This window comes from Melopsittacus undulatus, chromosome 1, assembly GCF_012275295.1.
Source record: "Melopsittacus undulatus isolate bMelUnd1 chromosome 1, bMelUnd1.mat.Z, whole genome shotgun sequence".
Taxonomy (NCBI): Eukaryota; Metazoa; Chordata; class Aves; order Psittaciformes; family Psittaculidae; genus Melopsittacus; species Melopsittacus undulatus.
The window spans coordinates 33,612,635-33,638,073 of record NC_047527.1 but is presented as its reverse complement, the minus strand read 5'-3'; positions in this window follow the sequence as shown (position 1 = coordinate 33,638,073).

The following is a 25,439-nucleotide window of genomic DNA, read 5'->3' as shown; positions in this document are numbered from 1 at the left end:
TGTTCTGTAAACTTTGGACTGCCAGCAAGGCTTGACTTGCCAATGTTCTTTTGTATTTGTATTTGAAACTCTCTCAGGGGACACCTCTTCTCCCACAAGGAAGAATTTGAGCACTGTCATTTCTCACAATAGCTACTGTCACCTTCCATAAACTCAAGATTTCAAGAATCAAGATTTCAGTACTAAAGGTGTGTCAGATTATAGAATCATAGAATCAGCTAGGCTGGAAAATATCTTTAAGATCAAGCGCAACTTTTACATCAAGACTGCCAAGTCCTGCACAAAACCATGTCAGTGATGAAGGCTTTTACATTCTTTATTTGCTAATTAACACTCTTCCAACAAAGACTAAGTACAGCCTGTCTCTGTTTCAATGGAAATGATATCAGTCAGCTCAAATCTCTTTCAGCAATGAATTAATGTAATCTTTTTTACTCTGTGCTGACATAGACAAAGAGCTGTCATGGGGACATGCAATTCATCTCACATGAAGGATTATAATGAACTGAAGAGAGGCAGCAACATCTTAAAAGGCTACTGCTCTTCTGCAAGTGAGTGTCTGAGTACAGGCTGAGTTTCTGCATGGCTTACTCCATTATTTTCCATCCACATAGTCTTTAGGGAGGAAACACACATCCCCTCTGTGGGTTAGACAGGTTTGTACAGGCATATGATTTTTGCTTGCAGATGGTCCTGACCTTGGCTGAAGTGTATAACAGAAAACAGAGTTGATGTATAGCCAAGCATATTCTGTAGGCGTGTTCTACACATAAATTTTGGCTGAATGCTGCAGCATACGAATGCTGCAGGCTTTTAAAGATCAGGTCAACAAAAGCAGCAAAGTACTGCATATGCCTCAGTGTAAAAAGATTAGAAACTGTTCTTATTTATATTTGGTTTTACTAAAGAATGTGTTGCATACTACATAAGTCATGGTTTCAGTGTTCTGTGTTTTCCATCTCACTGTAAGTTATTAAAAGGACCTCAATTTTCATTTTGAGAAATACTAAGGAGAAATACATTTTCCAGGTATTGTAATATAATGTAAAAAAAGACCTCAGAATTCTCTGGAATTACAGCAAAGGAATTTGCAGGTGTTTTGGGCAGCTTGAGTATACCCAAGAAAATAATAAATTCGATAATCAACTAAATATGTCTGGTGTTACGGATTAAAAAAAAATATGTATTTTTCAGAAAAAATAAAATGATAAAATGCAAGTTAAGTACAGCATGAACAAAAACATATTAACAGAAAAAACATTGCAATAATAAAAGGAACAAATACATTTTTCAGCTTTGTCTAGTGAATGATAAATTGGAAAGTGGGGAAAAGTGAAAGAGTTACTTAAAGGTCAAGTTCAGCTTTGGAGCTGTAACCATATTCACCTTTGCTTATGTTTGCTCTTGAAATTGAGAACTTCAAAAGAGAAGACTGGTGATTGATATTAGGCAGACAGAGGGACATTAAGACTTCTTAAGCTGATTTTGATGATATTCAGCTATTTGACAACATTTTCCTGTCTACATGTTTGGCAATCAGAACAAAAGCAAAGTGGGGTTTTTTTTTGCAGCATGGATTCCTGGGCTGCTGTAGATGTTTTCAGTCTAATATAATATCCCAAGAAGTAATCATTTTCACTTTTAATTCTCTCTTTTCAATCAAGACTTGGAAGCTTATGCAAAGGAATTTTCATGGTCTTTCTGAGGGAATACTACTGCTATGTATCCCTTAACAGAAAGGAAACTTCAATAGAGATAAGTTAAATATATTGGTCATCTGCTTGAGCCAGAGCCTTATGCAAGTAAAGCCCCTACCATACTCACCTCTCTATGCAGTAAGACACATGTGCCTAATGTGATGTCCCTGCTAAAATGCTTTGCTGTGTTGACAGCAATGGAACAGGAAGGGTTTTGCTGTGTTGATACACTGTTCTGACCATAAAAAATCACATTTGCCCCTGTAGTTCTGTAATTTTCTACTAAAAGTGTTCTCATTCAAGTAATCAAGACAGTCTAAATCATGCATATATTTAAAAGGAAAAAATGAACTGACAAAAAGATATATGTGCTGAAACAGTAGTTTCATACATACCTTAAATTAACTGATTTATAGAGGGCATCGACTTTCAGATGTTGTTACTTTTAGCAACCTGTTCTTTTTCACATGTAAGTTACAGTATTTCTGTAAGCTCAGAAATTTTGTATTAAACCAGTATTCGAGCACTACAGACCTTTGAAGAACTCTTCTGTAAACTGAACTAAATCTCTTTTTCATGGTTTTACTACTGCTTCTCCAGCATAATGTCAATCATTCTTCTCTCAGCGGTCACTAACAAGGTTATTTGTGTGTTTCCACACTGCTGCATCACAAAACATCATGCCCACTTTCCTCAAAAAGATAATATCTAACACATATGGAGACTGCCTTTGATCTCCCCAGTCTATCTGGAGGTCACAGACCTGTCTTCTCCCCTCCCTTACTTCAAATAGCCCCTTTCATTTACTGTGAAGCTAAACATTGGAAAGATAAAGGCAGGAAAATAAAGGCCTTGATTTAATAGCGCTTATGTGTTTAGCTGTTTCAAGGTAGATTTTACTCTCTCAGGTCACGTTATTAATTGCCCTGCATGTCTGCATCATGGCATACTGTATTTGTTTTCACGCATGCAGCCTTCAAAATTCAAGCTGCTGTTTAAATCAATACGTGCTTTGTTCATAACTTAATAGCCATTAAGAGTCTACTAATCAATTTGCAATAGTCAGCACTGAATCCACTGTGAATTCACACTGAATTCTGTGTGAATTGCATGGGAAGGTTCGGTAATTTTGCTCACTTTTTGGAAAACAGATTTGTATTTATTAATGTAAAGCTGTTAATGCAGGAGAAGTACATCAGTTGATCTTGTAAATTCCGTTGAAGACAAATCTGTGTGGGAGACCACAAAGACTCCTTGCAATTGACCCTACAGCTCTGCAGGCACCTCAAGTTCTTCATGTTCTCACTCATGCTCAAAACCTCCTCAGTTATCACCACTCCGGTTACTTGCTGACACTTAGTAGGTAATTATACACAAGGGTCTTATCTGTTAACTCCCTTCAAGAAGACAAGCCAGTAAGAGTTTTCTAAGCATATTTAATAAATTAAAGTTTTGGAGAAATTATCTCAGCAGTTACTGGTTTGGTTTAATTATTTTTTTTTTTAACAGAGGTTAACTGAGAAGGAATCAGTTTTTCTCTATCCTATTTTTGGCCTTAAACAGCTAAAGTCCAGACCAGTCACCCAAATTCTGTTATCTTCAATGATGTAAGAATCCAAGCGTCAACAGAAGGAACCTTAGACATGGGGTCACTGCATATCTTGTAGGAATACATAAGGGGGCATAAATGCTATTCCTCATCCATAAAAATTGTATAGAGATGAGGAGATCTGCCTTAGAGCAGAGAGATCTCTGTGACCTCACAGCTTACAGGTTAGATCACTCAGAATGTGCATATTAGAGAAGCCCTTGTTCTGGGTCTACTTGTCCTACAACTATTTGAGGATTATTTCTGCATTTCGGGTTAAATCTCTATTGGAAATAAAACAACCTTATGAAAGGTCTGGCATTCTGATGCTTTCCACTCTTCTTAGCAGATTACGTACTCTTTCTCTTACAAGTTTGTTCTGGCCCCCTTCAGTACTTTCTATGCACTGGGCAGAAGAAACAGGAGAGATGAACTCCAGAATACCCTCTGGGTCCAGGAAACTTTTCAGAGAGATGAGAGAGAGAGAGCTGAGAAGGGTGGATCCAGGCATCTGGACCAGAATGATGTCTTCAAAGTTAGAATTTTAACTGTGAGCTGTGTCCCTCTCTTCCACCTGAGCAGTTTTCATTGTTCCATTTGACTTTAAGGCAAGTAAGAAGTTACCTTTGGGAGAAGATTTTGTGCCAGTTTCCCAAGTAGAGGGCAAATTATTTTGGAAGAGGGTGAGATTTAAAATGCTCCTCAAAGCTTTCTCTAATTTAGTGCCTGCTCATAACGACAGGTGTCTGTCTTCTCTGAAAGTTCGTCACCTGGAACAGACAGCTGGAACACATCTGGGAGCAGGTGCCCTGGAGCAAGCACAAGGCATTCAGTGTTGCATCACCTATGTGAGATTCTGCATCCACTTCTAAAGGACAGAAAGAAAGATGCACTTATGTAATGCTAACAAGAGACAACTGTGTTTGTGCATACTCTTTGCAAGAAACTGCTTTACACCAAATAAATGAAGGAGTCTCCTCAGTCAGCAGCGTGTAAAGATAGAGTTCTAGGATAGGAAAAATAAAAGTTACTTTGTGCACATGTAGATATTTGCATAGCATACACACACCATCCTTTACTTCAGATTTTGCCTACAGAACATTAACTTCCTATGCCTCCTGTTTTGCATGCAGCTGGGTACAGCTTTAATTCTCTTGGCCAACAAACAAACCAGAGTTAGTTCTGCTTGTGTCTCTGTAACCTGCTGAGAAACTTTGTTGAATGCAGTTATAAAGCTAGATAGAACTGGAGGTATTTCTGTCTTGCTTTTGTGGCTATAATAATTTTTATGCATTTGTTTTTCACAATAAAGCTAATTGTTCTTTTTTTATTTAATAAATCAGATATCTCTTGTTAATACATTTCTGAGCTCATCACTTCTGTATTAAGTCAGGGAAGAGGTGTCAGCAGATACTAATGATCTTTCTATACACTGACAAACTGCTGATGAAAGCAAAATCTAAAGTAACATTAATACTTTAAGTGGTATAGATTGTTCTATGTGATATTTAAACACATTAAGGGAATGGCTGAAGAAAAGGTTGATGAGTTTCAATGTGAGAAAATGTTAAATGATGTATTAATGTGCTAAAAATAGCAGTGCTGCCTGTACATTGCTGAGTAAGAGTGGAATGCAAGATAAAGAAGGGAACTGGGTGGGTTGGAGGAACAGATATATGAGTATGGAGTACGTTGCTCAGTTGTAGAAAAAAGGTTAATATGAAAAAAAAGGAAAGCTCTGCTTGGAGAATCTTCCTCTAAAGTTTGTGCATCCAGATTTAGGCTATTGAAGTGTGAGAAAACATCTACAGAAGGACTGGAAACTTAGTATTGGTTAGTGAGGCAATGGCCGATTTTACAGAGTTTAAGCCTAATATGCAGATTATATTCAAAGGAAAAGTAACAAAAATAATTAAAGTCATGGGAACTGGATAGACCTCAATATGAGGAAAGATTAAATATGCTGTGACTATTTTGTTTGGAAAGTAAAAGGAACTAGGGCATCAGAATTAAAAATAACAATAGCTAGAAAGCAATGTAGTCTTTCCAAATTTTAAAGAATGAAAAATAATTAAAAGGCAGCAGATAAAAAATAGTGAGCTTAATATACTATTCATGCAAACAACAAAACAATCTCCCTATTTTAGAATGTTATTTTTAAAAGTGGCTTAGTAAAATTAGAAAGAAAAATAGACATACATAAAGAACATACAAATTTCCTGCTTCTGAGACCACAAGGACAAAACTAGAAAGGATGAGAAAAGACAGTCTGCTCCATGCAAGAAAAGTGTCATTTAAAGGCAGTTTTCAGCATGAGATGATATTTTTGAAGACAACAGAGATTCAGGAAGTAAGGCCAACGTTTGCACAGTAGCAATTAACTTTCTCATAGCCTAGAATATGCATCCTTTCATTCTGTGGGTAATTCAACATAAATTAAAACTATTTTGTGCTTTTATTGAGTTAATCCAGACACTATTTTGACACAAATATTTGCAGCCATTTCTGAAAGAGAGTGACAGAAGGGAGGAGGAATCAAAATGGTATCTGTTGACCCCTCACATTTTTCTGATGTCTTTCTGAAAAGAAAAAGTTCAATAATGAAAAATAAAATAATATCCCTTGACTAATGAAAAAGGCAAAAGAAGTTGATATCCCATGCTGGAAGTGCAAACCCAAAACCTAAAATGATATCAAGTATGTTCAATATCAGAACACAAAGTGCTTCAGGATTATATGAATAGAAAGTTACTAACAGGACTTTTTCAGGGTTGGTAAATTCCAGCTCAGGCATGAAGACTTACAGAAAATCCCTTTCTGAACTTGGAGGGTTCCAGTTTTCCACAGCTCATGGCAGTTACTGGAGTACTGGACCAAATGCTATTGCAGAAGTAAGATTACTGCATAGTGAGCCCCTTCATCCCTTCACTGCAAACGGGGTATGTGCTCTGTCCCCAGGGCATGCCGAATAGATAGGGCAGGACTGTGCTGCTGCTGGAGGCTATCACACCACATAACACCTGTCAGAAACTAAGCAGGCAACATTTTAAACAATCCTACACCATTTCAGCCAAAATGTATTAAAGACCAGTTTGTGCCAATTCTTGTGGCAACACTGTTCTAATTCCTTTATGATTATATTTATACCCTGCAGGGCATTATGATTCAGAGATGTAAAGCATCTCTTTGGTAGGTGAGGCCTCCATTTTTGATGGATGGCTTGTTAAAATCAGCTTTTATATATGGAGCTAAATATTTACATAGGCAAAGATTTTACTGAGTAGCTGCACAGTGTTTCCCTTGCTGTGACCATCATTATTAAGACTTAACAGAAGATCTGTCTAAATTCACACAAATAATGGACTGTAGAGGGGACACTGGGAGGCTGAGCAAGATAGTAATTTTTCCTAGCACACTACCATCATTAAAGCAATATTCAGGCAGCCTCAGTGGCTGACCTGATATGTATCTCCACTCCAAACAAGTGCCCAGAGAGGTACCTGTCAGGTGATGGAGGTGCCTCCATTTTTGTCATGGAGTGGGTGTACTCCTGATCATGACAGGAATGGCCACTAGCTTCTTGGGAGAGGAGTAACAGTGAGCAGGCTATGGGACAGCCTAAATATCAGCAAGTTTTATTAGCCCTCTAACACTGCGATTCATTCCCCTTGCAGTCTCCTGCTTTACTTACAATAACAGGCAAAGAAAAGGAGAAAAATTACCCATATTGTGACACATGATCCCCACTTTTGTAGATACCTGAGAAGTTCTTAATGGCTCCTTCTTCCCTGTTTCAATGAGAAGAGAGAAGGGCAGTATACCTCTCCCTTTTATGTTCCTCCTCAAATGCTAAATATTGTTCCTCTTCTCGTCCCAAATTTTAAAATAATATAATTCTTAGCTAAGAAATTCTTGCTTATTATTCCATAAACTAAATCTTTTTGTCTTAATTCTTAACATTGGCCTATCTAACAGAGCATTGTCATCAAAACAGAGAGAACAAGGCTGCAGAGCAATAGTTATTTTCAGCATTCAAACCAAATTCATCGTTTCAAAGGCTGACTGAAGTGAAGAGGAATTCTCTTTATAATTCAGTGAATGGAAAACTGGTTCTGAAGTAGATGAGAATATTCTACTGAACTACTCACCATAAACAGCTTCCCCCCACCAGAAGAAAGTAGCCACTGATAAATAATTTTCCCATAGCTACAAAACTGATTTGTAGAAGTTAACTTGTTCAAGACTAATCAGGCTAATCTGAGGGAGAGGAAGTTTACCCTCCATTTCCCAACAGATTCTCTCTAATTTTGCAGTCACATTGACAGGTGGCCTCATCACTCAGGCATTACAGACCACCTTGAAGATATCAGCACCGTTGGCCTTTGAAGTCAGAATAATCAACAAGCTATTTGATACTCTATCAGATGAAATGGCCCTGTCAGAAAAGGCTGGCTCTCAGGTGTGGTGATTGTCTATCGAAAAGAAATAACTTGATACAGTTTATTATGGTGCAGATTCATAGACCTTGTGGGATGCTATAACAGATGTCTTTTTAGATGCACTTCTTCACAATGTTTTTTAAAAAAGTATACCCAAACTATATTTAGCAGAAATTATAATATCCCAATTCCCTGTCTACAATATTCCTGTGAAAGACAGGCAAATTCATTAGGTATGGTTAGCATCACAGGTGAACAGATTCATGTGACATATCCATGTACAAACCCTGTCAAAGCCTTAATTCAGATGTAGGATAGTAGAGGTTATTAAGAAAATCTCCATTGTTTTACAGTGGTTAACATTCTGGAAGCTGCTGAAATCTGGAACAGATTATTTTCAGAAAATGACTTTTTTTTTTTACGTTTAGGATTATTCAGGATAGTAGGAGATTTTTTTTTCTCAGATTTACTTTGACCTCTTGGTATATGTAATCCTTGATTCTAATAATATGACTTGTATACAACAAATATTATATCTTAAAGAAGCTGAGCAGAAACCAAATTAAAAAAATTTTTGCCATAAATTCCGTTTTCACATTTCCATATAAACATTTACTTTCAAAGTTAAATATTGGCTGGAAAAACTCAAGTGCTTTGCAAATCCGTAAGACTCAGTGAGACTGAAAAGTAAAAAAATTGGAATTTTTTTCCAGGTGTAATGAAATTTCAGCTATTGAAGTATAATGATGAACTCCTTTCCTAATGGACTAATATTTTGTAATGGCTCCAAGATTGTGGGAATAGTTCTTTAAAAAGTTAGAGATCATGCATTTATGTTTAGGGCGAGTTAGAGTTGAAAGCAAGAAAAATAAAAAAATAAAATCAAAAAAAGTTTAACATCTCCTTGTTTAATTGACCTTTTGACTAATCCATAAGATTTCTTGGGCAGAAGCAAGTAAAAATATTTTTTTTTAACAAGTTTCAAGTCTAGCAGTAGTTTACATCAGGGGCTGAGAAAGTTATGCTATGGCTGTGCCTATTTATACGACAGGCAGGAAACTCTCTTTTCCATGAAAGACCCTGGCTTGTTCTAATAGTAATTATTCATCAGGAACAATCACAGAATGTTCATTCAGTAGTAAATGGTCTATTTGATATCATTAGAGCAGCCCAAGGACTTAAAACCACCCCTTTCTTAGTGTGCAGGTGTGTTAAGTCTTGCAGCCTGCATGCAGAATCACACTGGAGTCCCTGGCAGAGGACAGCTGCTCTGATTTATTAGACCTTTAGAAACAGTATTGCTCCTGTTATCTTCACATAATCCCTTAAATTTGTTTGACAGCTCAAGCCTGAAGCAACACCACTGGACAAATCTTCAAGTATTGACTTTGGTGCTGACAGTGAATACAGAAAAGAAAGGAAAAAAAAGGAAAACTGTAAGGGAAAAAAAAAAGTGGAACTTACTTAAATACAGATCACTTTTCTCAAGGGAAGATTAATAACCATTTTCATTGAGCAGCATTAATGATTTTTAAGCAACTTGCTCCTGTAAGTAATTATTCTTCATAATCTCATCTCTTGTAACAGCCATTTTCATGGTAAATGATGTATTGGAGATTTTCTGTGCGTGGTGAAAATAAATCAAGAAAACATACACAGACAAACGTTCTGCAGAGATGGAGTACCTGGAGCAATTCTGTGGACTGACTGCAGCTGAAGTTTGTCACAGAGGCCTTGAGTGATATAGCTGCTGACTGCAATGAACATTTATCAGAGGTGAATTTGATGCACTATGTACAATGCAACATGCCTGACAGGCAGGAGACGAGCCCTGTGCATACAACCTACAGTCCAAATGATGTGCATGACAGATAAGTAGGGATAAAAATTGGGAATGTGTTCTGAATTTATTTTAGACAAACATTTGTTGACAGTCTAGATTGGGATTTTTGGTTAACAAAACAGAGTAAATGTGCATAAAAATATAATGAAGAATGTTGTGTCTCAGTCCTAGAGAAGGCCAGGACCTACAGGCTAATTGAGAAAGACAGGCAAAGGTGACGAGAAGGGCCATTTGCTGTCTATGCAAAGAACTGATTTGGTCTCAAGCTTCACCAGGGGAGATTTAGATTGGATATTAGGAAAAAATTCTTCACAAAGAGGGTGATCAGGGAACAGGGTACCCAGGAATAGGTGGAATCACAATCCCTGGAAGTGTTCAAAAACGGCGTGGATGAGGCCCTTGGTGACATGGTTTAGTGGTGGATTAGGCAGTCCTGGGGTAATAGTTAGACTTCCAATCTCGTGGGTTTTGTGATTCTATGAATACACAGATCTTTGCCCTATGGTTGAAAACAGGTTGTGAGGCTACAGGGCAGGGGCCCAGAAAAGGTGCAGACAAGTCTCATCTTCACAGGCCCTGACTCTGACTACCTGCGACTGTTTAGTATAAATGCTGGACTATGTAAGGTATTTTTATGGACCTCCTAGTTGTGATTAAAGTTGAGCTAGTTTGAGACGTGATAGATGCAGCACTAACAAGGAGATGGTAAAGTTTAAAATTCAGAGGGAACTAAGCAGGACAATTAGCTGAAAACAGCCCTGGATTTCAGGAGACTAGATTTTGGGTTGTTCATGGAACTGGTAGGCAGGATCCTGTAGGAGTCAAAGGAGTCATCAAAAGCTGTCCAGTCTTCAAGTACATCCTCAAAGAATGAGGATGAATCAAACAAGATTCTGTCCAACAAGAATCATCCACCCTGACCTGAGCAAGCAAGAATATGGGCATTCATGGCAGGAGGAGGGCTGGCTGAGCAATGAGTTCAACTGCTAAAAAGAAATATACAGGAGACAGAGGTAGAAATAGGCAATCAAGGAGGAATAGAGAAGCATCACAAAAGCAAGCAGAGATGGAACAGGGATGGCTAAAAATTGGTTGGGGTTAAAACTGGTGAGAGATGTGAAGCAAGAACAAAAGCTTCTGCAGATATATTGATAGCAGAAGTAAGATCAAAGAAAATGTGACTCCACTTCTTGATGCAACAGGTGACCTTGTGCTGAAGGACATGGGAAAGACTTGGGTATCAATACCTTCCTCACATTAGTCTTCATTGCTCACAAAACTCCCTGGTCTCTAAGCATTAGAAAAGATTTCAAGGGAGACATACATTATTCAAAGCAGGGAAGATAAGAGTTAGGAATTAATTAAGCTGAACATGTACAAGTCCATCAGACATATCAGGAGGTATTCCAGGATGTCAAAGGAACTGGCTTAAGCCATTGAAAGGCATTTGATATGCTTCTAACAACCGTGGTAATATCCTGCTTACTAGAAAAAAAGTTAAATGCAACACCTATGTCAAGAAACAGTGAGGAGGATGATGTTCATCCTAAATTCAGTGTCTGGGAAGATTGTGGAGTACATCCTTCTGGAAGCCATTTCTAGACATGTGAAAGACCAGAATACTGGGAATAGCCAGTAAGGATTTATTAAAGAAAATTAATGTCACCTAGATTTCAGCAAGACCTTAATTACTGTTTCTGACAGGGTCCTTGTAGCTGAACCGAGGAGAGATGGATTGAGTGTATGAACTATAATGTGGCTGAAAAACTGGCAAGACATTTGGGCAAAGAGAGCAGTGGTCAGTGGTTACAAGCCCATTTGATATCTGGTGGTGAATGCCATCCTTCAGGGATTGATATGGCAATATTTATCCTCATGTTCTGTTCATATTCATCATGCTCTCAGATATCATTATCAATGACCAGAACAGTCATACAGAGGAATTTCAGGAAGTTCAACAAAGGGAAGTGCCAAATCCTGTATCTGGCATGGACTAACCCCTTGCATCAGTAAAGGCTGGGGCCAGCAAGGTCAAATGCAGATTTGCAGAAACAGGGGATCCTGGAAGGTGTCAGTTTGCATATGAGTCAGCAGTGCAATCTTGCAGCAATGAAGGCTGCCTGTGTACTGAACTACATTAGAAAGAGCATAGCCTGCAGTATTTGTGAAGTCATCTTTCACACCCTGTCTGATATATTTATATGAATACTCTCTCAGAGCCTGTTTGCAAATTGACTGGTTGCTGCAAATCCACTTGGTCAGACCTGAAAATACATACCCACAATTCTGACAAAAGTAATCTTCCAGAGGCATATCAATAGCAACTGAGTGAGCAACCAAACGAGGATCATTCTTGAGGAAGCTGTATCCCTAATCCACCTGAACTTTCTGAATGCGCTCATCATCATCCATTTTGATCTCTATAAAGTTTTGGTGGGCAAATTTGTAATATTACATACAATTCCTAAATTTTATATTTTCTGTTCTTTTTTTTTTTAGGCTAACTCTGAATCTGCATCAGTACAATTCTGAATTCTGCATGAGTTCAAAATATGTAATTGACTGTAAGTTTCAGTGAAATGCCAGCTGTCATCTCTAATAACTTATCAAGCACAACAGGCAAATAGAGAAGTTTTAATAACAAGTGAAAACACTGTCGAACTGAACTTATTTCCAGATGTGGAGAGAGAGGCTTTCACTTCTTCCTCCAACAGGACTGGCGCTCTAATGCCTTTCAGCATGATTTTTAAGGCATTCATTTGTTATGTAACATCCATCAATTATAAAATATATTTATGAGGTCTTGCTAGCAGTTGTTAACAGCAGTATTGTGGGATCACATTTACAAGGCCTAATGAAATGGGAGAGCAAGAGTAATTGGTTGAAACTGGTAAATGAAAACTCATTCCAAGGGGAAAAAAGGTGTAAAATTGATGAGGTCTGACGTGTCATCAAATGGTGAGGATTAAATTAAGATCCAGTGCTTATTGTAAGTGTTTAATTGCAAGAATAACAAACGTCTCACAGAAATGCAGTTAAGCATTACTTCTCTTTGTACTACTGAATTAAGTCATATGGGTAAACCTTTTCCTATCCTCAGACTTAGTATTTGTCCCTTATTTTTATGTGGATACTTCTTCTCTATTTGTAAAATACAAAATATAAAGTAAAATGTGTTTCCCAAACAGAAAGTTGATTTGGTGGATTTAAATCAGATGGTTCGAAAAACTTTATCTGTATTCTTAGGAGAAAAAGCAAACGCATTCCAGCTCGTTCTCAAATAAAAAGGCAAGTATTAGAAAAGTTAGAATTAGAAGTCTGAGATTTCCACACCTTGAAGAAAAAACAGTTGTTATTGATAAAATTATTAATGAATGAGCTGAACTTTAAGGTTTTCAGTTAGCACCAATTTCCTCTGGCAGGAATAAAAAATTATTCCAGTGACATAAATTGCACCAAAAGTTTAGGGTGTCTTTGGAAGAGCCTGAGTGGACTCAACAACTATTTTTTGAAGTCATTATCTCTAGTGTCAGCAGGTTTCTTTCCCATACTAATCTAAAGTCATGAATCTATGCACCAGAAATTGAATTTTTTTAATCACGTGACTTTACTGATAAAATCAAATAATGGTAAGTTGATGAACTGTGATGTAGTCTCAACTTCATACAAGGCTAAGATGCTCTGTTTTCAGGGTTGCTAGGCCTCCACCTATTTACTCAAATGAGCAGCCTCACCAGTCATATAGAAACTTATTTGAAGTCCTTGTCTGCACTATAGAGCAGTAATTAAAATAACTAGAAACTATTGTTTGGTGCATCTTAAGTGAAGGTGTCAGAAGTATTCCACAAATGCCTGATCAACAACCTCAGTACTTTGCCCTTAGTCCTGAAGTGACTGTTATAAAACTATGACAAAATAAAGCCCAAGCAGCTATAGTAAGTACAGTTTGCATGATAGCAGCTATGAATGGTGCAGAAGTGTAGTAGCTATAGGTAGTATCTGTAAGTGACACAAAAGAAAAAATTATGGTTTATCTAGCAAACTGACTGCAGTACTGCCCCATGTTTTCCCAGAAACAGGGAACAGCCCAAAATGTTGTATAGATAGTATATTCTGACTGTTAACAGCATAATAATACTAACAACAGAATAAACAGCAGAAATAGATAGATTTATTTTTACTGCCTGGAGCAGGTCTTTATGAAAGATGTCTTGCCTATCAGGACATTTCACTTCAGAATAGGAAGCCACAAGTGTGATGAGCACAGTAGGAAATGAAGGAGGTTTCTCCAGCTACCTGCAACGAACTGTCTTTTGCAGCATCATGACAAGGACCCCAGGTTTGCTGCATAAGCCATCATACCAGGATGCACCAAAGTGCAGCTGTGGACCTCTGTGGATGCTTGTGTCTTCCAGTGCATAGTAGGTCAGCTACAGGAACTTTCTATAGAATATTGATAATAGTCATACAAAGGACTCCTGTAATCATGTCACTCACAAGAAATCACTAGTTTGAACTGCTGTCCACCAAAAGTCAGAAAATTTTTGCTAATCAGCTCCACATCAAGGGTAAATATTTTTCTCTGCAACACAACAGTATTGAGTAGATTGGTGATTTAAATAGAGCACATAGTTTAGAAAGAGAACCAATCTTGATTTAAAGATGCCAAGTGACAAATTTACAACATCCCTTGGAAATCTGTTCCAATGGTCAATTACCACTTAAAAAGTTGTACCTTATTTCCAAATTTAAGCTCAGCTTCAAGCTGATTGTATCATGTAATAGATTTGCCTCCCATAATGAGGTTTCTGCAGTACCAAAAATGTCCCTGTATAGGGATTTTCACTTCTACCATGCTGATTTTGCTGTGAAAGGGAGGAAAAAGAATGCAGAAAAGGCACACATTTTGAAATTGTTGATTTTCTCAATCTGTAACACTAACTACTTTATTTCTGAAATTCTGAAACACCATAACAGCTTAATGTTTGACCACTCTGGTCACAAGAGTTAGCTCAGAACACACTTTGAGCTATGACACTACATTGCCAGGAATAACAAGTTGCTTACTTTATGCAGTCCAAACTCAAAACCTAGCCAAGATGCTGCTACTGCTGTGTAAGCGAACAGCAATGATGGAGCAGCTGCTGTTGCTAGGAACTGGGACAGACTCCCTCTGGTATCAGCAGTCACCAGTGCTCGTCAATGTCGTCAGCTGCTGCAAGCAGCAAAACTGATTTTTCATCTGCCTGTCTGTCCCTTCTTGACCACAGGACCTGTATTACCTACTAGAAAAAAAATATCGATTTTGCTTCTGCTGCTGCAAAGACTTAGGCCTTCAAATTTGACATTTTACTTTGGAATAAAACTGCTAGCTCTAAAGGATGAAAGAAAACAAAAATCTGTTCCTGATTTACTAGCTCATACAGTAAGTACATTAATTATATTACTACTATGTTAGGAATACTGCCAAGGTGGATTATACTTCTCATGAGCTTGCTAGGTGATTACATAAATACCTAAGAATATTTACACTGAAAAGCCCTTCTCAAGATGCCTGTTTTCTGAATGGTCATTTCACATCAAAATCTGTCAGCAAGATAAAAAAAGCACAGACAATACCAACTTGTCTGTTTGTTTAGATTGTATTTAAGTAATTTTTCTGCTTATTCCTCCTCTGTTTTCAGATGTTCATAGCTGTTTTGCTCAGGAAAATCATTACCAATCATAACAAAGAGGTAGTAGCAAGGGACAAAATATCAGCAAGTTTACAAGTTGTTGGATTCCAAATAGAATGAAAGGAAGCACCTAGGGCACTATCCCATGCTGCAAGTTGACATGTCATTCTGCAGCCTCTAGCCTGACCTTTTCCTAACATCAGGTGAAAAACAAAGAGACTATGCTGCTAGAGCAGCTGCTGTACCTCTAGGCAGGTAACAGTATCATCTTCATGAGTGACATCTATGTCTCGTTTGTGGCATGTCAGGAAGTCCTTAAAACTCTGCTGATCAAAACAATGCAAGATTTTCATATTGACCTTGAGGTGATGATCAAATATGGTTACTTGCAAACTGCACACATGTGGAGGCCAGCCATGTAGCAATGGACCTCTTTAGAATTTTTTGCTATGTGAAAGGTTCATTTATATCCTGATATGTTCATCCTATTTTTCAACAGGAATGCACTGGCATCTTTGATAACGATTCTGTTTCCATAAATGTACTCTTCTGTGTTATTTTAAATCTGATTACTTCTTCATGGAGTTTCTCACAGCCTTCTCCAATTCTGACCTCTTTAACACAAAGTGATAAATATTTCTACTTCATTCATTTATTTAAAATAACACTAACAATTATACTTAACAGTCAACAGACATATATTCTCCATTGCTGATACATCCTATTGTTATCTTTGAGCAGCACTGGAAGTTGACGGTTTAATAATATTCTTTGGTTTGTTAATTTTGTTCAGTTACTAATCTGAGGTGGTTCTTTCCTGTCTTGATTTATTTTGTTAATCATTAGGTATATTTCATAGAAATGGAATCCAGAAATGTGCCATGAATAGGTCAGCGCTACTATTCGTGTAATATGTGCATTTCTGGAAAACAAGAATTGCATGGCCCAGGAAAAAATGTTGGAAGGATTAAGACTTACATGATTTAAAAGGCTTTAACAAGCTGTACCACTCTCATCTGAAGCAGCAATATAATCAAACAGAAGGGTTAGTGATGTACAGCTGTTTCACCATCTAAAGAAATGTGTAACTAAACATTCTAAATTGTGCTTGGCAGACTGATCTTTCTGCCAAGAGTGAGTAATGAGAACCACAAGACTCAGTACTCAGAACAGTAAGTTCCTTAAGCAGATGATACTAAGTAAGAAAGGTTGCACTGTAAATGTGTTTCTTTCTTGAAGACATAGGCCTTTCCTAGTTATAGGAAGGCTTTCTTTTCCAGTTGATTTTACAGTCCTCGGTCTTCTGGAGCTAGAGTGCTAAAGGTTCACAGAATCAGAGAAGAGGTCAGGTTGGAAGGGATCTCAGGAATTCACCTAGTCTAACCTTCTGCTCATGATGAAGTCGGTGTCTGAGGCAAGTGCTTAGTGTGTAGAAGCCCAATGAAAATCTCTGTTCAAAGACATGACAACGTAGGCATATCCAGATGCTCCAACCAACTATGAATAATTTACTAGTGGAGGTATAAACATGTATGCTTTAGATCCAGACTCATGCTCGCCTGGACGACTGTCCTGATGTTACAGCTTTAAGCACAGGGCCAAGACCTGCTAGCTGGTTATCATAACTGGCCTGAATTTTAGCAAGTTAGGAGAGTTTTTTGTTACACTTCGAAGCAATTTCACTTCATGTTATTCTCTTTCCATCTTACTCCATGATCTTCTCTTTCCATCTTTTTTTTTCCCAGTATGTTGCCACAGTGTTCTTATGCCATTCTGACAAATATCAGCTAGAAAGTGATTCTAAGCAGTGAATACCACAATGTTGGTTTCTGTAGGAACAGTAAACACATGGAAATAAAAGGAATACAAAATAGAAGACCTCTTTACAGATCAACTGGGTAATCTACACCATTCAGGACCTGAAAGCTAGTTATGGTAAAGTCTGCATAAAATATACTTTTTTCTTCTTTTTTGAAGAGGATTTATGCTCTGAAGCCTCCATAATAAATGCCCCATTTTGAATGAGGTCTGGTACTACATTATTTTGATAAAAGTAATTTCTTGTGTTAATTCCTGGGCAATGGCATCCCATAGAGAACTAAAGTACAGGTGTCAGTTGAGCCTTCTCAAAGTAAAGCCAGACATTTTCCTGTGCTGACAAAAGAAATTTGAGGGTAAAACAGTTATAGATCGTTTTATAAAGCTAAGGGCCAGTGTATTTAAAGCTCAGATTTTTAAAAATAACAACTTCAAGAGCAGTTAATAAGAATTTATTAGATATCAAAACCTGAAATTTAATATGAAGATTCCAGGAGGTAATTACTTACATGAACTTACCTGTTTATAAACCAAGGAAGGATGCATAGGATAGGAAACTACACCTATATGGTAACACTCAGCTAGGAAATAACTATGGTATACACTGACCCTTGTAAAAAACAAGTCAGCCCTACCTACAGGCCAGTGCAACTTTAGAACTTACTAATTAAAGATTTTTTTGTTTTCCTCTCAGAAGGAGAGGTCTTCAAATAAGAAAATCCTGCAGTATCGCCTTAATGGTCAGAAAAAGAATGAAAACCACCTCTTTCACACAGTAGTCTTTTTGTAAAGACTGGATGGAAGCCAGTCCCTGGCAGTTTGGGATGGGAAAAAAAATTAATTGTGTACTGAGACATGAGACAGTAGTAACTTACACAGGCTTCACTGCATCATGCCAGATAAAATAACAGTGAAGCCAAGTAAGAGAGAACTGCTGCTGAAGCTAGTGCCATCCATTTTTCCCCCACCAATTGGAAAGACCAGAAAGAAGAGAACAAAAACCCTAGATACAAGATTATTCCTTCCACTCTCCCTATGGCTGATCCAGCTAATCCAAGGAAGAAATACAGTTAATGCCTCGAGGAGATGTTATTTTGGTTGGATGAGCACACAGACCTGGGCTAGGCAATGCAAGTGAGGATCCTTGTTTAAGAAAAAATTTAAACCTGTGCTTTGGATACAATCTGCAGAGAGCAATTGTCCTGTGAGAGCCAGCTGACATGGGATATTGAAAAGGAGAAAGATGATGGTGGGAAAAGCATATATCATTTATCAACAAGCTTTTGGTACTTGAGAAGCTCTTTTCAAGACACAGAAATGTGCAAAGATGCACACACATGTAGTATCCTCTTGTAGATATTTCAGATTTTCTACTTCTTTAACCTAAAATAGATCTTCCTGATCTGTTATCAGTCCAAGAAAAACAGTAAGAAAAACAAGCTTGTAAAATCCAGCTTACTGTGCATTCATTTTTTAACAATGTAATATTAATAAATGTATGATCCCCTTGTCTTTAGCATTCTTGTGGCTGATGAGAACCAGAAAGTGAAATCTGCCAGGAATTTGTAGTAAAATAAAACTGACTGACAAAAATGCAGCAAAAATCTATAAAAATTACCACTGATTCGTTTTGAACACAGCTGAATGAACACCTCTTAGTTTAAACTTCTACTCAAGTCCTTGACATTCTATTCAAATAATAAAAACTCTGTGAGTCAGTACCTATAAATCTCTGTAACTTTTTCTAAGATGAAGATATAACTTTAATGTTACGGAACACAGATAGATACATTTTGTACCCAAATTTCAATCCTACTCTTCACAAAATATATGCATGTAGACGTAGTTTAATATTGCATGGATACACACACGGAGAAATCCATTTAGCATTATACAGAAGCCGACTGAAATATATAATAGTTGTATTTAAATATAACTTGTACTACCCTCAAAGAGACAGAATCCTTTCATCTAAAGTCAATATCCATGAAAAGGCATAAAAGGTTCCTAAAATGACTAGTACCAGTATGGTGTATGTCTGCAATGAATTAAAAAACCAGAAGATTAGACACTTCATTTGAAAAATAATCCCATGAGAAATACATTTCAGAAGGGAGGACAGCACACAGGTATTTATTTTTAAAATGTTGCTAATACTTCTCTGAGTACTTCACTTACCTTACTAGTGTAATCAAACCATCATTTACAAGGAAATATCATATATTCAGGTTCTTTGCTGAAATACTTGAAGTGTATTTTGAAGGTAAATGTAGTAGATTTTGAGTCATGATCTCAATTCAGAAATATAAATTAACATTCACATGCCTCACTCAGAACCATTACAACCAGCACTTTTAGTGTCTTTTCTGTGATGACTTTTTAGTGACTTATGTACTTCCAGCTTCCACTGAAAAAAATGCAGTGAGTTGCTGAAAAATAACGTGCGCTTCAAGGAAGCTCTTCACCCCTTCCTAGGCAGCTGCAGGGAGTTAGATAATCTAAAGGTAATAAGGTGAATAGGAATAAAATTTCTAAGTACGAACTTATTTGATAGAGAAGAAGATATTGAAGTGTTTTAAAACATCTTAAGAGGAAAATGAATGTCCAGTGCAATTCTGACCAAAAATTCATGATAATCAATAGTTACATAAAACCTCACTACTTGTGACTACTTAGGTACCTATAAGAAGATCAAAAAATAATACATTTCTAACCAGGCTAGCTCTGTGTTTTTCATTTATATGAGTACCTGAACCCATACGTTTGTGTATCTGTAACTTAGAGACATTAGCTATTTATTCATATGCTCAGAGTTCCCCCTCAGCAGTTCCATGAACAGGCTGAGGCTGCTCAAGTGACAGCTTTATGGAGAGCTGTTATTTGCCTTTCCACAGATGACTCTTGCTTGTGTCATGGTTTCATTAGGAGATTCTTTGATCACGTCAGATCAGAATATACCCCTGATGGGTACAGCATATAAATTAGTAGTTCACAGAATGTCCTGCCTTTCCCGCAGCAAGTATAAATATTACTGCTGGCAACTGGTGTAAACACAAGTGAATATGCTTGCAGGTGTGCTCTACAGAAACCCTCAGAATATTTATGTAAATGTTGCTATTTCTCTGTCAACTAACTGTTTCATTTGTATGTTTTACCAAAGCCCATAAAATCTTACCACAGCCATGTGAAGCCTTTGAATTAATGTTTAAATATCCTATTAGCAGTATTCACCCTGCTTTCATTTCAATATACCTGAAAACTTGACAGGATACACAAAAATGAGGTTCCATGTTGTTTATTACTTTTGCTTTTAAATACGTCAGTTAAACTAACTCTTACACCAGAACCTCACCTTTTAGATATCCCGCCAGGGTTTGATATTCGCAGCTTTTATAAGGTGAAAAGATTTTCTTAAAGCTTTCTGCAGCTGCAGCATTTCTAAGCAAAGGCGCAAACACAGAAACTTTATGAGCCCCAGAGTCCCTGGCTCTGTAATTAAATGGAAATATTTCTGAGCTTCAGGAGCACCTGTTCCATACTCCTCAGATATTGCTGTTTCCAATGGTTTTCAAAATAGAAAGAGATGTTCAAGTGTGTCTGTGCCGAGTTTTGCAAGGTTTTGGAATGCCGGGCTGGATTTCATGCTTGTCTCACAGGGACATGTGCAACAGGAGGATCTGGCTTCCCTGTGGCATGGATAGAAAGATCATGTCAGGGACAGGTCCTGCATAACCCCAGATCTGAGACAGGGGGAAGAAGCCCCACTCTGTGAGTTGTACCAGGCAAGGCTGAATGGGAAGGTATCAAAAGAGGAAAAGATGAAAGAGCAGTACTGCTGAAGGGTGAGGGCCTGGAAGGTGTGTAGCTGTGTTAGCATTGTTGCATTGTTAGGGGGTTTTGACTCTTTTGTAAGTAATGCTGCCAAAGGAAACATTTGTGAGGAAGAAAGTTGAAAGAGGTGGTAAAGGCAGTACTGACTGATTCCCTAATTAACACCATCACCCCTCCAAGCAGCCTGGTGGGATTGTCAACAACCAGTCCAACACAGTTTAACATTTGTTTCTAACCTTTCAAGCAGCAAAGCATCCTCAATAATGAGAGAAATACTCAGTAAAGCTAAGAAGACTTGGACATGGAGATCACCAAGATAAATTAAGAGAAGTGAGAATCTTGATTACTTATTTTGCGTTTAGTCCATTGGAATATAAATACATGCCCAGAAACAGTGTCGAAATTTCAAATGGTTTTATTGGAGCATTCATAGCAACATAGGACCTTGCATTTATCTACTAGGCATTCCTTATCCACACACTGCTTTGGTAGTCCAACTAATAGAGCATTTTAATCCAGAGAATTCAATTTATCCCACCCATGTCAAGTCATCTTTGCTCAGACTTTCCCAGGAAATTTAGCTTGATATAGGCATCCAGTATTTCAGGCCAAACAATTAAAGATTTGGCAAACAGAAGAAAGCTGTCTTTTAACAGAAAGTTTTACCTAATTTTAAACAAAGACAATGTTAGCAACCATAGCTTTATAGTCATTTGAATCAGGAGCACAAAATCCCTTGGGGTGGGAAGGGGGGAAAGACAAAAAATTTTGAAAGGTGGAAAAATTTATGCAGCAACACTGTTTTTAAAGGAGATGTCCAAATAAGCAAGCATTACTTCAAACATACCAAGACCTGTATCATATCCTAGATCATGAGATATTATTTCTGTTAAGAACAATTTTTGACATCTAACGAAAGGACTGGAATTCCATTTCTCATGGAAATAGAGCACAAGTATAAGAAGGAACTATTATTAGCCAAGACTCCAGAACAATATTAAGAACAGTCTGGGAAGATCATCAAATTAATCTACACAGATATCACCTTCTGAAGAGCATATCTACCATGGAAGTTGTTAGGGCATGGGATATGTCAGTTGATCAGGATTTAGAGGAAACTCTTGTATAGAAAGTTCCTCTCGTATAGGGAACACTCATGAACTTAGTAATGATCCCAGGTCATTAAGAATCTAAGGAGATATTGTAGCTGCTTGCTAATTTCAGCAAACACATTTAAGCCACACAGCCACAAGTGTATCTGTGTTGGAAGAGGATATGTGCAGCTCTGTGTATATCTCAGCAAATCCATATGTGGTGCTGATCACTGCTTCATGACTCTTCAGATGTGTTGAAATCTACCACAGAAATTCAGACATGAAAGAAACACTTCTCATTATATGCTCTCTCTTCTTTTATACAAGCACTCAGCTGGTAGGATTAATCCAATGTGTTTACAATGAGTTGCATGTGTAGAGACTCAGAACCAAGTATTTCTGTCAGAATATGTCTAGCAAAATTGAAATCTGTCATTAAAGGATGACAATGTTGCCAGTTTTCTGGTAATTTTATAGGATTCTGGAATTCTGTGCAAATTGAAAAGTCTAAAGTTTCCATGAGGTGGAACATTTTGTGCAACATTTTCCATTGATTTTAAATTTTTCTCTCAGTTCCATTTTATAAAACAAAATGAAAAATCAAGATGGAAATTAAATATTTATGGTTTCCATAACTCTGTGTTTCACATAACCTGAAGCAACAGTCTGAACAATCAGCAATTGGAATACTCTCCCCAGGGAAGTTGTAGATTCTCCAACACTGAACACTTAAGATGCATCTGGACAGCCTGCTGGGACACCTAGTCTAGGTCATGATGTGCCTGGAAAGGTTGAACCAGGTGCCCCTTGAGATCCTTTCCAGACTGGTGTTCTATGATTCTATGACTCTTCCCTGAAAATGTACTGCTTTGAGTCAGAATTAAACAAAACTTTGAAGTAATTAAAAAAAATAAATTTCTATGTACACTTACATTCAAATTATATATCTCTATAATATATAAACATTTAAAAAATATATTTTTTATTTACAAAATTGATATTTAGTTTCTCTGTCTTTGAGGATTATGAGAAGAAAGGTGCTTTCTCCTAGGAAGGAACTGACCTGTGCACATTAAGACCTACACAGTACCCACTCAAAGTATCTTCTGTAGCTGCACATAACTCCTTGAGTGGGAAATCCCCTCTTGCGAGCCTTGTAGAGATGAGGAGACTGTAAGTAGGGAATAGAAAAAGAAAGAGCAGCGGTATGATCAACTGCATTTGTGTGACAGGCACAGAGAAGATGTGAGCAATACCTCAGCCACTAGCACAGAATAACCACCTTTATGCCTCGAAATCTAATGTGGGTTTCATGTTCCTCAGTCAGTCCACACACACAGAACCTGAGTACTTGGGCTAAACATGAGTGAGTGCTCAAATTCTGTGTACCTATCAGAGGCCTCATTCAGTGTGCATTGGAGCCAGCTCTCCACAAACACACCCAGACCAGCCTTCAATGGATGTTGCACACTTCGGTTTGGCCCATGCAGAAGTCCCTACCCTTCAGAAGAAAATGTTCCTAAAATATGTGAACCCACTCGCTTTGTCACAGCTGTGATATAAATTGAAATTGCTACAAGTCAAGCACATTCTGAGCTGGAATTTCAGCACCTCACTTATCTCAAGCAAAATGTAATACTGGCAGCTAAAAAACAAACATCTGCCAGTTCAAATAGACTGTAGAAGTAATGTTCTGAAACACAAACACCTTCTGACAGTTTAGGGAGTCTGGGCAGAGCTGGTAGCGACAACTACAGCTGAGCTCCCCAATGCCTACCATTATAAGATGCCATTTATAAAACTTTGCCAAGCTTTAACTGTTTGGTCTGAATTTTCCCAGACAACGTATCTGTCTCAGGCTGACTTATTTTGGAAAGTTTCATTAAAATGGTTCAATCATTTCCAAATGATTTAGAGAAAAGCGCAATGTTACGTTCCTGCTAAAATGTAAACAAACCATACAATAACTTTGCTGAGAAGTTATAAGATACTTGTGCTTTGGAAAGAACAGCCTCGAAATCAAGGACATGCCTTTTGCTGATGGTACAAAAAGCCAGATACAGTTTGCCAGGGCATAAACTTCTTAAAAGTTTTAGTTTGTTTTGTGCTTTATAGATGCTTGTTCAAGACTCCTGTGTAGCAGCTGAACTCCTGTGAGATTCATTTTCACTGAACACGATCCCTCATCACGCTCCTCCAGCACAGTTGTAGCGAACTGTATGGGGAGGCAGTTCCATCTATAACTAGAGCTCTGGTTAATTCAGAGAGTAGAGCTCAAAGCCAGCATTTTACAGCCAGTCTCAAGGCGGGCAGCCATTAAATGTCTGTCCCACTAAGAGGTTTGCACAAACCTCAGTGGTTACAAATGAAAAAGAAAACATGGGACATCTACACAAGCATTGGAATCATGCCCACTGTCATCAAGTTTTTATTAGGAAAAGACAGCACAGACATGCTGATGAAGCCAGGTGCTTACTTATACATTGGATTTGCTGAATAGATATCAGCACTGAGGAATAGGCGTGGATTAGCACAGTGCTGTGTCCAAGTAACTGAACCCAGCATCTCTGTAGGTCATATTGGCATGGGCCCAGAATGTTGCTGATGTTAAAGCAGCTGTGCGGCTCCCAACTCAGAGGTTGCTTGTATGTGACCAACTGGAAGCTTGAACAGAGGAACTCAAGAGTACTTTCATGCAGCTGTATGTACCTACCTTTCACACTGTGTCTCCACACCCGATACTGTGGGTGAGTGTGGATGTGACTTGGACATATGTAAGGGTGTTTGGTCACTTAGAAGCTGAAGGACTCTTTAGGCAGTGTCTTTGAAACAGAAGTGGTTCAGATTAATTGTACTGTGTTCTGAAGGAGACATTTTAAGTCATTCACAAGAGGCTGTTGTTTTCATAGCAGCACAAAAGAAAATTGTCTTTCCTTATTTGAAGGTTGATCTGGAATGTTTTGATTTTTCCTAAAAGATCTGTGTTTGTCTCACTTGTGATATTCTTCTTTTATTGAGACATCAATGCAATTCTGAGCTTTTCATTACCCCAAAATGCTTCAATTTAGCCACAATTTATTAGGTGTAGATCAAATCTGCCTAGATGAGATTGTGTGATTTACTATACTAGTACCAAACTAGACATTTCTCAGGGTTCCTTGCCAGTTTTAGAATTCATTACTATGAAATCGTTCTCCAGTTCTATTTTAAAAAAGATGAGCATCACCATTGAAATATTATCTTGCACAATGTGTGAGAAAGGATTCAATTCTGTGGCATCCTCTCTCTGTAGATGATAAAGAACTCCTCTAAGATCATAAAGTTTAAAATTTTCTTTCTGAGTAGCCTATAAGGCAGAAAAATGCGATCTCTATTCCTTTCTTACAGGAACAATATTCCTGGACTTCTTTGAAGATCTATGCAAAGGCTGTAGGAGGTCTTACCTCTTGATTGC